The 16,984-nt window shown below is 37.2% G+C and overlaps 1 long non-coding RNA gene across 1 annotated transcript; it reads right to left on the reverse strand.

Moving 5' to 3' along the window:
- Nucleotides 1-3,226: 3,226 nt before the first annotated feature.
- On the reverse strand, nt 3,227-12,274 carry LOC140140287 (uncharacterized). The gene is made up of 3 exons (XR_011857237.1): nt 12,071-12,274; nt 11,536-11,605; nt 3,227-3,638 (listed from the first exon to the last, which is right to left on the reverse strand). It is a non-coding gene; the product is annotated as an uncharacterized lncRNA (long non-coding RNA).
- Nucleotides 12,275-16,984: the final 4,710 nt, after the last annotated feature.

Here is a 16,984-nt window from a genome sequence, read left to right on the forward strand (position 1 = left end):
CTGTCTTTAACTGGATATATATCGAGAAGTGCAAGGTGGATATACTAATATACTTTGGGATGTAAATGGTGAGTACAATTTAGAATGCCTAGTTGAGATGGATTTCACAAATAAATATATAAAATGTGACCGTCCACGGCGAATGAGCCGTAAATTCCTCCCTGGTCAATTTTGTTTTATTTCGTGTTTAAAAAATAAACATCATAAACTTAAAAATGGTATATCATTTGACTTCAAACGATATCCAGAAGCGGGGTTATGGTTTGTTAAACTTTGCTCCTTCAATTAACAAAATTATAGCTTTTTACGTTTTTACATGTGTTTCTTTTTCCACATTGTTGGCAATAAAAATCAATTTGTGCTGCCGGGTCACAAATAGTTACCAAAATCAGAAAAGTTAAGCTTACGGAAAACTACCCAATATGGTGGTATAGGTGACAAGAAATACAATTTGTTCAACATTGATGTAGTATGGTCGTGGTAACCTGTTACCTGTGGCTTAATTAAGTTTCAGTGAAATAATGTCGCAAGTTAAAAATACAAAATATAGCTCAACATTGAAAATAGAAGCATTTTAACCAGTTCCTTTTTGATAGTTGTGGAGCACCAAATTCATGAAGTCATAAAAGAAATCAGGAACCACTTATTCCCATTTTACATATCAACTTTATTTCCCTAATGTGTTAGCAACACATATCCAAAATTATAACGAAATCCGTTGATAGTAAGCTTTCCAAAATGAAGTGAATTTAAATCATCAGTGATGTACCACCATTTGGCTTCTACTTTTAAAAGCATGTAAGCTACGTTGATACCGATGCCACCAATAAAACGAGAAGATTTGCCCCTTCATTTTGCATACCACTTTGTCATTTTTGTTTCTTCACAAAATGCAAAAAATGCAAACAAAAAAATCAATGGGTGTAGTACCCCTTAATGTGTAAGGATCGATTGAAAATACATTTCTTTTCTAGTTGGCCTATGTACCTTTTATAGAAAACACATAATTATTTGAAGCTCGTACGTTTTTAGAGAAATTTTGTGACGTGCCTTCGGTAATTTAATTTCAATAGTATTTACCTTTGTTTACAATTTAAGGGCAGAGTAATGGGAGAGAACATGGACCTTTTCGAGCTTCATTATTTCTGAATTGTATGACCAAAGTATATAAAACTATACATTTTTGGAAAGGAAATGAGTCAAGGAATCCCATGGTGACGTCAGATTTGTTCAAAAATCTCAAGTTTTTGAAAAAAATCACAAAAAATTCACTTTTTTAACCCAATTTTTTTGTGACAACTTGGAAAAAAATCCGTTCGGAGTAAAAAAAATTTAGTGAGCTTTTCATGAAGAAGAGACATGAACTTAGGGAAGGTTTTTTTATTTTTTTTTGAAATTCGTCTCTTTTTTCAAAATATTGAAAAAAACATGTGGAAAAAAGCCATTTTGTCACTCTATTAAGCTAAAAATTGCACATAATGGTGTATATATTTTTGTTTAAAACAAATATTTTGAAAAAATGAAAAAACCTTCCCTAGACTTTGATGTACTCTAAAGGATAGTGCAAAAAGTTTACCCTTTGCTTGCCTATTTTTCGAGGTATCTTGTCACAAAAATCGCGCAATATTCTCAAAAGTGAACTCTGAGAAATCGACGTTTTAGTAAAAAAATGTCAAAATTATGCACAAAACGTCCTTAAATTTTAAAACGGTAAGACTTTCACACTTGTAAAAGCTGTATCTGGTGCATGGTCTAAATATGCATCTTTTTGCACCAATGAATCTATAATCTCTGCTTTCAGTGCGCCAAAATTCAAAATAATTAAAAAATCTAAGTGACATTTTGACTGCAAATTTTTGTTTTTTTTACACCACATTTGCTGACGTTAACAACATACCGAATGCGCCGTAGCAGTACTTCCAGTGGTGGCACCCCAGCAAACACACAACGTTTTACAGAAAATGTTTAAATGCTGGGTATGGCTCAATCCCGACGCTCAATGTAACTTAAAAACACACTAGGAAATTTTGTTATTCCAGAAATAATTTCCATATTCTCAACAGCGCTCTCAAAACCCGTTAATCCAACAGCCATTCAATTGTATTCTATTAGAGAATGAATTTGGAGAAAACCTTCTGATAATTACAAACACTCGCTGAGCAGCAAGACCTTCCTCTAAGCTTTTAATCCGATAAGCTGATTATCTATTTGTTTTCATGAATTGGAAGACATTCTTTGATGTATTACTGAGCTCAATCATCTGAAATTACTGGAGCGTGAGCCATCCAGGCTGGAGGCTCAGCATAGTATTTTATTAACAGAAGGTTTTCTCCAAATTCATTTCTCACATTCAGAATACAATTTTATTGCAATTTATATTGCCCTGCCTCTTCGCAATTAATACAGCCAATTAAATAATACAGCTTACATAATTCAGTATTTTTTTAAACAATATAACTTTTATTGCTTTAATTACCATGATTACAAATTTTTCAAATAAAAGCTGAAAACATATTTATGCTTAATTTATCTTCTTTATGTCAACAAATTGCCCAAGAACAGTTCATTTTAAAATGGAAATGGCTCGGTATGAAAGTTTCTGATTGCAATATTTGATTGATTACTTTATACGATTGATATTTAATCGTCCACAAAACAAACTTTATAAATCTAATGATATAGCTTGATATGTATTTAAGTATAATTATGAAGCTGAGAGGAAAAGTCGTCCATCATTTGAATATTTTGACCTTTCGTATTGAAGATATACACCCCCCAAAAAAAAAAAATAAAGTCTTAAAAATATCCCTGGCGCATGACTTATAGCCTGGATTGAGAAAACACTCGCTTGCGGCAGGGGCGTAGCAAGAGCATCAGGGGGCCCATGGACAAGGAGCAGTACGGGCCCTTTTAACCAAGGCGGGATTTACCTTATGGGGGCCTGGGCCAGGCCAAAATTCGGAGGCTCCGGGCTCACGTGCTGAGGAAGGCATGTGCACTCAAGTCAGTGGCCAAGTTTTGGTTTACATAATATAGAGGGGGAGTAACATATTTCGTTCCGATGTTGCGCAAAGCACACGAAAAAATTTAATTTCAGACTATTTTAGCTCCAGATCAACATGGGTTTTGCTATTTGAATGTGCGCGAAGCGCTGCTGTTGTTGCAGTTAAAAGAATGATGCATAGGGCAATGTTGGGGCCCTTGACCCGGGCCCATCTGGCCCAATGGTAAATCTGGTCCTGCTCTCCATTATCAGCCCTTATTTCATTTTCGCTTTTGTACTCGGGGCCCCTGACCTCCCGGGGCCCATGGACGTCGTCCACCCTGTCCTCCCGCTTGCTACGCACCTGCGCTTGCGTGCCGCAGACTCCCCGGGCGCAGACTTCGGTTCATGCGCTAATATAATATGAGATGTGGTTATTTTACGTCTAATTAAAATATAAAAATTGGACCAGTCTTCTTTTTGTCATTAGACATTACTAAATATCAGCCGCAAAAAAGAAAGCAACGGTGAAATAGTCTTCAAAAACAGTTCTGATGATAAAAATAGTTCTGATGATTTTGTAATAACCATTTCAGGCACTGTCGTGTCTCAGGTGTTTTTCTTCTTTTCTTTCTTGCTTTTCACAGGCACATTTCTGAAAGAGAAATGGGTCAAATTACAAACTACCCACTATCCACTGCACTGTCAGCACTTTATGGATATTTAAACATCTCAAAAATGTAACTCCCCCCCCCCCCCTTAAATAATGGTCATTATTCAAAAACGGGCACCTCATTTGTAGCAATTGTCTAAATATTGACGTCACAGTGTACATTTAAATCAATGTAACCCAAGATTTGAAAGTTGCAGTATTTATTAAAAATATTGAATTGTATTCTGTATAATGGAAGGAAATCTGCTCAGCTCTCATGGGAATGTTCGTTTTGTTTCATGCATTTGGGGGTCAAAATGTCGGGAAAATCATTTTCCCGACATTCCCAGTCAATATCAATTGTCAGTTATTCAAGCAGAATAAAGCCACACCCGATATTAACTAATATGAAAGTGAATATTATAACAACAGTAACAAGAGACACTTGTAAAAACCATTCACATGAATTTACAACTAAAAACGTCAATGTGTGTAATGATATAATGAGTGTTTTTGTATTGTTGTAATCTGGACCTCACTATATTAAATTGAATGGTGTTTTGTTGTTTTTTCTGGGCTATCGTGTCAATTCTGCTTCCAACGCATTTTACAGATTTGTAATACAATAGGCCGTTTTTGAATAATGGTCATTATTTAAGGGGGCTAGTTAATTATTTTGAGACGTCTATAAGAAGTCAATAGTATTCGGACTGCACCCGGGACTGCAAGAAAGTGGTTTATTATTTCACAGGTTGGTTATACATTTTTTGTTCTTTTTCCTGGAATTATAGAAACCTTGGTTTCATAATTACTAAATTGTTGTGCTGATAGTGCAGTGGATAGTGATGGGCTTACAGCTTTACGCAACATGTAATAATAAATCAAAGGAAAAAAAATATACATTGCTAATAATTTTAATTGATTACATATTGTTATTGGACTCTTCCAAGGCTAATGATTCCGATATATTGATTAAAACGTAGCCGAGCACCGTAAAGTCTAGTCTCTATGTAACCGTGTATGTATAAAATTAAGAAAATGCAAATAAAGGCAAAAGAGATAACTAATTTTTATCCTATCAACAATGATTTTTCGATTTCTTACGCAGTAAAAATAATATCAACTTTACTTTTTTCGCCTATATAAAGCAGTTATTCCTGCATGAAACAAGAGTTGGTGGGCTGAAAAGTCTGGAATTCCAGACAAAAAAGCTATAAAAATTTCAAAATCCTCTGGAAGGGGGAGTACATTTTTTTCTGGAATATATGGGAGACCGGGGATGGTTGTTACAAAAGTTACATTTTATGCTTTATCAACTATAGTCGAGGATATCGACCATTGACGACCCAGTATAAGTGCGAAATTGCATCACCCATCAGTGGCGTAGCCAATGGGCAAAGCGTGTGAAGTCTTCCTTCTTGTCGCCCCGGATGCTAGCCGCTTTGATATTTTTGTATGCCTTTTTTTGTGTCCGTTTTTGACCTTTTCTTCACATTTGCCCCTGAAAGTTGTCTTGTTCCCCGTATATAGCATCTGAAAAAGTTCTGGCTGCACCTGCCATGCTCCCCCTCTTAGACTGGGTCAATATTTCATAATAGCGAAAAATGTGAAAAATCATGAATTAAATGTTGTTAAATAATGTTAGACCCAACAAGTTTTCAAGTTCCCCTTGACAAACCTGATGATGAACACTTAATATGTTAATTCTTTACAAACTTGGTATTTCCCGTGATTTTTTAATAAAAGCTGTAGAACGTCGGGTAATATAAACTTTTCTGAATCAATCCATTTAGTGCAATAATCGTAATAAATCGTAGTATATCAATACTGTCAATAATTATTAAAACGACCTTTAGACTAAGTTTTGCTTGAAAAGATGTATTACTAGGACGTCATTGCATTGGACAATTTCGGCGCCCGGGAATTTTCAATATCACGTGCTGAGAAACGGCTGTATTAATTCGTTTTATATGGTCAATATGAGTTTGTTTCAAATAAAACCACGTGATTTGTGCTTGATTATATCAGGCGGATTTATCCTAAATCTTCTTCTTTCTTCTTTAGTAGAACCGAAAAACGCTATGGTGCCAGACGCTTGCACCAATTTCGACCATTATTATTATATTTTGATGGATCCAAGTGTGTGAAAGTATTGGATCCAAAACATAATATTGATAAAATTGGATGCTTTACGCCCAATATTTATTGGTCTCGCTATGAGTTTTAAAATATTGGACTTGACTACGTCTCGTCCAATATTTTAAAACTCATAGTTCGACCAATAGAAGACCCAAGTATAGATAAAATAATCAAGTGCCATTTTGACGAAATTGAGTTATTGGCAGATTATAAGTCACTGGGGGTCAAACATTTTTTTCCTGAAAAGTAGGGGTCACGTGAGGGGTCAAGTGGGGTCAAAATTTCAAAGTGGTCCGATTTGTTTCAAATTGGTTCCAAATTATTCGATAGGGTACAAGGATTACAAAAATATACAGTTTGCCATATCTAACGTGCTTAGTTTAGCAGTTCAAGGTCAATCAAAAGTCAAACGAGGTCAAATTTTCAACAACATCTGATTGCATAAATGATACACCAAATTGTTCCTCTCAATATGGGCATTTTAAAAATGTATACTTTTAACTATTATTAGCTTTGAATTTTGTGAAAAATGCAATTGTTTAAATCTGACCCATGGTTTTAGTAGAAAAAGTAGTCAAGTACAAAATACTGATTATTGATTATAGAAAATCAATAAATGACAAATCGTTGATTGATAGCTAAATTAAGTACAATATCCATATCAATTCATTACCAGGTGGTGGCCGCATTGCATTCTCTAAATTCAGTAAATTTTTTAAAACGCTTGAAATATCACAAACAAATAGGCCTATGTTGATAAATAATATAAATACAAGCTAAAACCGTTGGGGGTCGATAATGAACCCCACAAAACTAACCGACTATATTGGAAAATGCCATACGACCGGGCGGTTTCACAAGTTGCCGGCTCGATCATGTCATCCGCCGCCTGTTCATTACAGCAAGTTTTATACCAAAATAACTAAGTTTGTGGTCAATAGAAACAATTCATAAATTTAAACCCATTTTATTCAAAACTGTTAATATTTTGGCACTAAACTACTTAATCCACTAATAACTTCTACACAGATAGTGGTCAAAGGTCACGTAAGGGTCATTTTGTGAAAATATAAAAAATGCTACTCCTACTTTAAACTGCATGTTATGACCACCAAACGTGATCTGAAGAACCGCTGACCCAAGCTTCAAATAAGTTGTACCACAGATTGGGGTCAAAGTTCATGTAAGGCTTAATAGGAGTCATTTTGCGTGAATATTTGCGTAAAATGTAATGAAGCAGCTATCATTAGAGGCAGCAATTTGGCAGATAACTTGTTCCGGGAGACAGCTTGTCTGCTATTTTGATAACAAGCATATTGTTTCCAAGAAAGTGAAGTAAATAGTGAAATTCCCGAAGTATTATTAAAACAGTATCTTAACCACAGTAATGACCAAACTGGACATGTCTAAGATCGCCCAGTGGAATAGCCCATTTTGTGGTTAGTTAAATAGTATTTAGATCACAGGAAATTATGGTGTCCCATGATGCATTTATGAAAATACACACTAAGGGTATGTGGTAAATGCTACATAGTTGCCTCTGATTGCGCAATAATGGTGAATACTTGTGCGGTGGCGGTTTGGTGGTCAAATGTTATTCCTTCCCATGATGTATTTATGAAAATCAATACATACACACTAAGGCTACAATTTAGATGCTATAGTTTCTACCAAAATTGTGAAATATGTCCGATTAAGCTAAAACTTAGTACAAATAATCCTTGATATAAGGGGATCATGAAACATCATCTGAGGTCATCCAAGGTCAAAGGTCAAATGTTAAAGCTGCTCCGATGAGGCTGTAACTCTAGGAAACAATCCCCGGCAATTGGGGAGTATGAAACGGTAAAGGTCATCTGAGGTCAAAGGTCAGGTCCAATTTAAAGTTGCTCCGATTGGGCTATATTTGGAGAAAATGATCCCTGACACTTGGGTAATATGAAACCACAAAGGTCATGTGAGCTCAAAGGTCAGGTCAAATTTAAAGTTGCTCCGATGGGGCTGTAACTGCGGGACAACAATCCGCGACATTTGGGGTGTAACTTGGGAAAAATGATCCCTGACACTCGGGGAGTATAAAACCACAAAGGTCATCTAAGGTAAAAGGTCAGGTCAAATTTAAAGTTGCTCCGATTGGGATGTATACTCTGGTTGCTCTACGAAAAAAGGAATTACTATCGAAACCACTTATCTATCCTTCCCCTGCTGATGCCCTATTATATAGCAATCAACATGGTGTGAAAAGTGTGCCAGCAGATTCCATAATACCATTATTACATAACAATTTTCTATCTTTTGGCGTGTCTACTGTGGTTTATCATTGGGGTGGGCTTGTCCAGCTGGGAGTGAATTTGACTAAAGGGGGTATTACTAGTAATTGGTCCTGGATAAACACCCCTTTTTCATAGAGCAAGAGGACTATAACTCAGGGGAAATGATCCCTGACACTTGACAAGTATGAAACTGCAAAGGTCATCCAAGGTCAAAGGTCAGGTCAAACTTAATATTGATCTGATCATGCTGTAACTCAAGGAAAACAATCCCTGACACTTCCGCAACTATAAAACTGCAAAGGTCATCTGAGGTCAAAGGTCAGATCAAATTTAAAGTTGCTCCGATTGAAGTGCAACTCGGGGAAATGATATGATCCCTGACACTTCAGGAGTATAAACTGCAAAGGTCATTTGAGGTCAAAGGTCAGGTCAAATTTAAAATTGTTCTGATTGAAGTACAACTCGGAGAAATGATCCCTGACACTTCAGGAGTATGAAACTGCAAAGGTCATCCAAGGTCAAAGGTCAGGTCAAATTTAAAATTGCTCCGATTGAAGTGCAACTCAGAGAAATGATATGATCCCTGACATTTCAGGAGTATGAAACTGCAAAGGTCATCTGAGGTCAAAGGTCATCTGAGGTCAAAAGTCAGGTCAAATTTAAAATTGTTCTGATTGAAGTGCAACTCGGAGAAATGATCCCTCACACTTCAGGAGTATGAATCGGTCATCTGAGGTCAAAGGTCAGGTCAAATATAAAATTGTTCCGATCGAACCTGCAGAAAATGATCCCTGACACTTCGGAAGTATGAAACCGTAAAGGTCATCCAAGGTCAAAGTTCAGGTCAAATTTGGAGTTGCTCTGATCGGGCTGTAACTTGCAGAAAATGATCCGTGAGTATGAAACCGTAACGGTCATCTGAGGTCAAAGGTCAGGACAAAATGTAAGTTGCTCTGATCGGGCTGTAACTTGGGGAAACCCTAAAGGTCATCCAAGGTCAAAGGTCAATTCAAATTCAAAGTTGCTCCAATCAGGCTGTAACTTGCGGAAAATGATCCCTAACACCTGGGAGTAAAGGTCATCCGAGGTCACTGGTCAGGAAAGGTCAAATGAGGTCAAATGTTAAAGAAGGTCCGATTGGGCTAAAATGTGATGCAAATTATCCTTGAGTTGAGAGAGTATGATTAGTCAACCTGAGTTTACCCACGGTCAAAGGTTAAATGAGGTAAATTAAAGGTCACCGCCTGATATTCGTGGCTCGTGAGCCACACTAGCTCTAGTTGAATTTTCTATCATATAAGGCATAATGTTGTTAATGCTTTTGAGGTCTGTACATAACGTGTCCAATATGATATGATCCAAGCAAATGTACCTATTTTCAAGCAAAGCATAGGCCTAGTCCAAAGGTCGAGTTATGTACGTCATCCACCAGTGGAGCTCCTGCGCCCCTCCGCAGAACTTTTATTAATAAAATAAGAAAATAATTTACTCCGACCGTGGATGTTCTGCGCCCCCGAGCGCAGAAATGATCCACCAGTATTAGGCCCTATAATAAGAAAATGTATTATATTGCTTCCGAGCGCAGTTACTCCAACAGTGGATGTTCTGCGCCCGAGCGCAGCAATGATCCACCGTTACATATAAGGGACTGCGCCCGGGCGCATGAACTCCGACCGTGGATGTTCTGCGCCCGAGCGCAAAAATGATCCACCGTTATTATAATACGAAAATCTATTATTTTACTTCCGAGCGCAGCAACTCCGACAGTGGATTCTCTGCGCCCGAGCGCAGCAATGATCCACCGTTACGTATAAGGGACTGCGCCCGGGCGCATCAACTCCGACAGTGGATGTTCTGCGCCCGAGCGCAGCAATGATCCACCGTTACGTATAAGGGACTGCGCCCGGGCGCATCAACTCCGACAGTGGATGTTCTGCGCCCGAGCGCAGCAATGATCCACCGTTATTATAATACGAAAATCTATTATTTTACTTCCGAGCGCAGCAACTCCGACAGTGGATTCTCTGCGCCCCCGAGCGCAGAACATCCACTACCGGAAGTTCTGCGGAGGGGCGCAGGAGCTCCACTGGTGGATGACGTACATACATGAAAGGTCCTGTAAAGAATTATTGACAGTATTGATACTACGATTTATTACGATTATTGCAATAAATTGATTGATTCAGAAAAGTTTATGGTACCCGATGTTCTATAGATTTTAATTTAAAAAATCACGGGAAATACCAAGTTTGCAAAGAATTAAGTGTTTATCATCCGGTTTGTCAAGTAGAACTTGAAAACTTGTTGGGTCTAACATTATTTAACAACATTTAATTCATGATTTTTCACATTTATCGCTACTTTGTCAAATATTGACCCGGTCTAAGAGGGTGAGCATGGTGGGTGCAGCCAGGACTTTTTCCGGGGGGCACTTCAATATGAAATGGATATAGGTGTAGGGCTGGCACTTTCGCACTAAGGGGCATTCGGTGAGAGCAAAATGTAAAAAATATGGGGTCAATGGGTGAGAGCGTGATTTTTGGCATTCGGTGAGAGCAAAATGTAAAGAATATGGGGTCATTGGGTGAGAACAATACCTTTTTTGGAAATGGAACCTTTGGGTGAGAGCCGAAACAGCACCACAGAAACATCAAACACGAATTTTGAGTTCTAAATGGCTTCAAATTTCTTTGTTTTTTCAAAATAAGTAACAAAATCAGTGATAAATGAAAGTTGCTGTTCAAATAAAATAAAAAATAAGGGTCTTTGGGTGACAGATCAAATGGAAAAATAAGGGGTCTTCGGGTGACAGAGCATGTGTTCTTACAAAAATATGGGGTCTTTGGGTGACAGCGACGCTTAACAGCCCTACATACGCGTCACCTCCAAAGTTGAGTGCCCCCCCCGGGGACTTTTTCAGATGCTACGAGGGGAAAAAGACAACTTTCAGGGCCATCAGGGGCAAATGTGAAGAAAAGGTAATCAAAAATGGACTAAAAAGTACAAAAAAAGGCATACAAAAATATCAAAGCGGCTAGCATCCGGGCGACAAGAAGGGAAGACTTCACACCCTTTGCCCATTGGCTTCGCCACTGATGGTTGATGCAGTTGTCCTCCCTAAACATGGGCATTGCATCCCCATCAGAATACACAAAACACCGTATACTATATGTTGGTCAATAGATGCCAAATTGCCCCCCCCCCATTTCATTTTGCAGCCATTGTTTCTCGTTAACCCCCTTAGCACTACCTGTCGATCTAACATTGCCTCTGATTGGTCAATTACATGATATCTTCACTTTAATCACCAATCAGAATGAAGCTTTGTAAATAATTCACCCCAATTTTTTTGTGTAGTGAAATTATTCTAACAATGTTGCTGATTGGTCCAATTGATAATGAAAACTTCTTTTTGGCCAATCGGCAGGTAGTTCTCATGGGGTTAATTTGACTTACATTTCATATCTCATGGGGTTAATTTGACTTACATTTCATTATCTTTTCCAACTATCACAACAGTCTTGTCATGGAGAGCGAGTCGATCTTCGGGCGTAAGATCTGTAAACAATAAATAAAATGTCGTTCAAATGAACAGGGAACAAACCAAATGTGCTTTCGTAAGGAGAGTTGAAAACTCCAACCCGAAACCTTGACCGATATTTTAACTGTATAGTCATGATAGTTATTGTAATCGGACTTTTTCAGGTTCAGGGGTCCCGAGTAAAAGCGAAAATGAGTTTAAAAGGCTCGTAAAAGGCCCGAGGTCCATAACGAAAGCACTTTCGTTTATAGGGTGTCATCGAACTTTTGGTTTGTTCCCTATAAGAGGTTTCGATTTCATACGCCAATGTTTAGAATTATATGAAAACGGGTGTTTGTAAATAGTGGAATTGATTGAAATGAATTAAACTGGTCCAAATGGGGTCAAATTTAATAAAGCAAAATTAGTCATTAAATTTTAAAAACAAATACTATAATTAAATAGATAGTCATACAGTAGGCTATGATAGGCCTATCTCTTACCTGGAACTGGTTCTTGTTCTGCTGAAGTTGGCTCATTTTGTGCGCTGGTCAAAATAATAAGAGTTGTTACCAAAAGTAGGCCTACCACACACAGTCTAGCGTTCATGGTAGAAAATTATGAACGAAAACTAGCGTAATTCAACAGTTATCGCTTCGATACTGGATGTTATCAGCAAAATATTGTTCAATTATGTTAGTTATCAGAATATTATTGTTTTTCAGTAGTAAAACAAACAAGGTTGCCGTTAGTCGCAGTCCCAGTCGGTTTGTGCCCCTTCGTCACTAACAAACTGGTTTGTTTAGCTACGAAGGAACACAAACCGGCTGGGACCGAGGCTAGCCTATATGGGTTGCCGTGGGATGTAAATTATTGATATTGGTCACCTATAATACTACAGGTGTTTGGAAATATATTGGTGGATCATTATACAGGGTGGTTAAAACAACAATGACAAAATATAGGCCCTATAAGGTTTTTATCTATAATTCCTGCTTTCTGTAACATGTGGAGTGGTCTCAAGGATGCAGAACGTGGGAGAGCGGGGAGCACCGCACCCCGGCACCGCACCTGAAAATGACTATCAATTAACACTGAGGAACTGAGAAAAGAGGAAAGGGAGAAAAGTGGAACATGTGAAAGGCGTCAAAGAAACAGAAGAACGTAGAGAACCTCTCAGTGTGTCCATTCTCCTGGAGAAGAAGACGAAGAAGAAGCAGGAGAAGTAGAAGAAGATAAATAGAATTTAATAATTACTGATTCCAAAAACAACTGTCTCTCCGTGTCCTCCGTGTCGGACTGTGTGGGCACGTGAGGTGGGCGCACGTATCACATCTACCGTAGAATTCCGTCTACAAGCATATACGACGTATATGCCTCTAAACGAGGTATTTTTTGACGAAAGAGACGAAAGGCAAATACCCTCCACAAACACATTACAATAGATTGGTCTTACAATAATACGTGTTTGTACAGTCGCCTATATCAGTAATATAGTTGTTCAAACTTCAAATAATGTTTTTGTGGAGAGTTTCTGCTTCTCGTCTCTTGCATTAAAATTTTAAAAAACACCGTTTAGAGGCATATATATGCTTGTAGACAAGGTTTTACGGTATTTGATCCCGCAGAAAAACCTCATTTGAACCTAGCTCTGATTTAAACCCATCTCGCTCAGTCAGTGTTGCCGATACCTTAAGCAGTGAAAAGCAAACGGCGTGGCGAATCAACATTGACCTCCCATTCTGAGCAAAATGTCCCAACGTCGGCAACCCCAGTGGGCACAGGTTAGGATTTCGACGTTGAATCAACGTTGATACAACGTCGAAGTTTCAACCTGACCTGATTTCAACCTACAATCCAGGAAAAACATAGTTGGCACACTTGCACTAAACAATGGAAATGCGTGCCCTATCAAACTTGGAGAGGCTATGCAATATAATTATGTGAAGTACAGACCCCCCCCCTATATCTCACCCTTCCCCACTCCCCATCTTTCAATGTTGGAGGGTCTCACGGACCTGTTGACAACATGGCTTGGTCCAACATTGAATTGGGGGAGCGGGGAAGAAATATAATGATATGTATATATATATATCATGATATGTTGACTACGAAAGCTCCACGACATTGGAGCATCTGAAGATACAGTTAAATGGTTTGCTTCGTATTTGTCATGTAGAAAGCAAAGAGTTACTTTTAAGGGTATTGTTTCTGATTCACTAGAAATGAAAGTTGGTGTTCCCCAAGGCAGTATACTGGGCCCATTATTATTTCTCATTTTTATCAATGATATGCCAAATGTAGTATCACATGGGAAAATATCCATGTACGCAGATGATACCACGCTGTCTGTAAATGGTACTGATACTGATATTATTTCTAAAAAGCTCACTGAAGATCTTTCTGCGATTAAGGTATGGTTAAATGTTAACAATTTGTTTCTTAATACTGAAAAGACAAACGTTATGCTCATTGATAGTGAGCCTAAGTTACGTAATGATAAATGTTCAGTTTCAGTTTCCATTGATGATTGTCAACTTGAAAGAGTTCATAGTGCCAAATGTCTTGGTGTAACGATTGATTCTAAATTACTCTGGCACAATCATGTTAACTCTGTTATACAGAAGCTTTTTTGTAAAATAGGACTCTTAAGACGTCTTAAAATATTTCTTGACGTACGCGCTCTTAATATTTTATACAAAGCTCTTATTCAACCGCAGTTCGACTATTGTAGTGTAGTGTGGTTTGGTCGCTTCAATGTGCGTAAATTAAGTGTGTTACAGAAGCGATGTGCAAGAATAATATTACGTGCCAATTACCTTACGTCTTCTGATATAATGTTTCCTATATTAGGATGGGAATCACTTCCGAATCGTGCAATGTATTTCAAATCTCTGTTAATGTTTAGCCTAAATGTCTAAACGATATGGCTCCACAGTACCTAATCAACAGGTTTTCTTATATACACGAAAAGCATAATGTTAACACCAGACAAGCTGCGACAAATTTATTGGCTCTACCGCCTTGCATGAATGGTTATGATACTGAATATTTTAAATCGTCTTTTTCGTACAGTGGGGTTGAAGTTTGGAACAAGCTGAGTAATGAATTAAGAAACTCAACAAATATGCCGACTTTCAAGCAAAGATTCAAGTCCTAAAATGTTGTGCATATACTTGTAAATGATGTGTTTTTATTTACTTTGAAAATTGTATGTATTTTTGTATTTTAAATTTGTATCTAAGAGTTGTATATACTATATAAATTGTATGTTGATAATTGTTGCTTTTAAATTATTGTATATATGTGTAGCAGGGTCCCATGTTAGACCAGCTATTTGGCTGAATTGGGCTACCCTGGATAAATATGATTAAAATAGATAAATAAATATACCAAAAGACAGGCAAAGTGTGCCAACCTTTTCCCGGGCCTTTTCCTGGATTGTCTGAGTCAAATCCTAAATATTGCATCTGTTTTCCGTTTTTACTAAATAACTCTAGAACGGAATGTTGTATTAACTTTATATTTCACACAAAAACATGTAAATGATAGGGCTTTACGATAAGTAAAAAAATAGAAAAATTTATTTGTTTCTTTAGGGTGTGGTCATTAAAAACATCGCTAATGCCTGGTTTTGCGTCATGGCTTGGGTCTGAAATTAGGTGAGAACTTTTTTTCAAAAAAGAAAGAATGGTTTTAAATGCAGTATTACATCAAATTGCTTCTAATGCAAATGATAAGTAAAAAGAACTGAATGAACAATTTTCAACCCGCTATTATTACTTCAAATTAATGTAATTGCACCCGTATCATAGATAGGGCAATGTTACGTATGTGGTCGAATCCAACGAAAAGTGTACACGGCATGTTCAGGGTCATAACTTAAAAGTATTAATCAATTGGCATTCGTTTTTGTATCGTGTTTATTCGCCTTGATCATACGCTTCGCGCCATATATAATAAGACCCCCTTCTGTGAAAAACGTAGACACAGAGACCCCAAAACATGCTATTTTTACCCATTTTTTCAAAATATTTCTTAAAGTACTTTTAAAAACATCTAAATCAGTTATGAAAAGAAGTCATTGGATTGAATCTAAATTGATTTCCTGAAAGGTGTGTATTCAAAGATTGCCTGTTCAATTTTTCACATATTTGTACATAATTATGAATTTTTTGTGATAATTTTTTGAGTGGTATTTTTTACATTACCTACGAATACAATTTTTCATAGCACTAGATATATCTTTAAAAATGGAAATCACTAATAAATGCGCAATTGATACAAGCTTTGATATGTCCAATATTGAAATGCATTGCATTCGGACATCTTTATTATTGTGTTTAGCTGCCAGAAATTCTAAATGGCACAAAGGTAGGTTTGGTAAAAAATATGCATTACCTCCGAATACATGTTAAAAGCTGTGCCATTTCCACAAAGTGAGAGAATAGTAAGCAATAGTTAAGCAATAGGTGCAGGGTAATACACTCTTTATTTCTACCAAGTTTCAATAACCTGCGTTTAAATATTTCTGAGATGTCAACAATAAAAGCAAGTATTCGTAGGTAAATTTCGGTAACCGAATGTTACCTACGAATACACTTTGACATCATGACAGTATTGTGAAACACCGCCATTCATGCCAATGCCCATATTGGTACATAACGAAGGCCTGTATGTTTGCTCTCAAATCATATGTCAATGAAAGTTGCGAATTCACATACATGCCCACCATGCAAAACTGAATACGGCTTAATTGGTGAAAAATATGTACTGAAATAGACGACGGTCTGCTCATTTGAAAGAAAAATCAGATTCAAAGAAGATTAGAAGGGGATATACTTGGATTTGTCAACTGTCATGTGTGCTTCATTTTAAATGTTTACCGACCTTCTGGTTTCTGAGTAATTTGTGTCCAAATTGATTTATTCGAAGGTAACTTTTGATGTTTTCGCTAAGGTTACCTACGAATACCATGGAAAAACGACTGTTCTCATTGTCTCATGATCTAGACAACACATTGATGGACCCTGGTATAAAGGTCATAGTAGTTGCCCTCAAACGAAAGGCCACAAGACGTAACTGACTCCAAGATGGACTTCACAAGTCTGCAATAACGGTTTTAAGCGATTTGTGTGCAATTAAGCAAATTAAAGTCACTTTAGTGCCTTTGTTTCTTACTTCAATCCTCTTTCAACCGCTGTGAACCGACATTATTAATACATGATAGGGTCTAAAGTATCAATAAACGCACATAAAGAAAATAATACATTCAAAGTGCTTTATAAAATGAAGTTTTGATTGCGATATCCACCAAAAGTCTAATTCTTACCTACAAATACTGAAATGTTACTTACGAATACAGCATAATACATGACATGTGTAATGAAGTGTCCCTACAAATGGAAATTAATTGT

Source organism: Amphiura filiformis, chromosome 19 (assembly GCF_039555335.1).
Source record: "Amphiura filiformis chromosome 19, Afil_fr2py, whole genome shotgun sequence".
NCBI classification, from domain to species: domain Eukaryota; kingdom Metazoa; phylum Echinodermata; class Ophiuroidea; order Amphilepidida; family Amphiuridae; genus Amphiura; species Amphiura filiformis.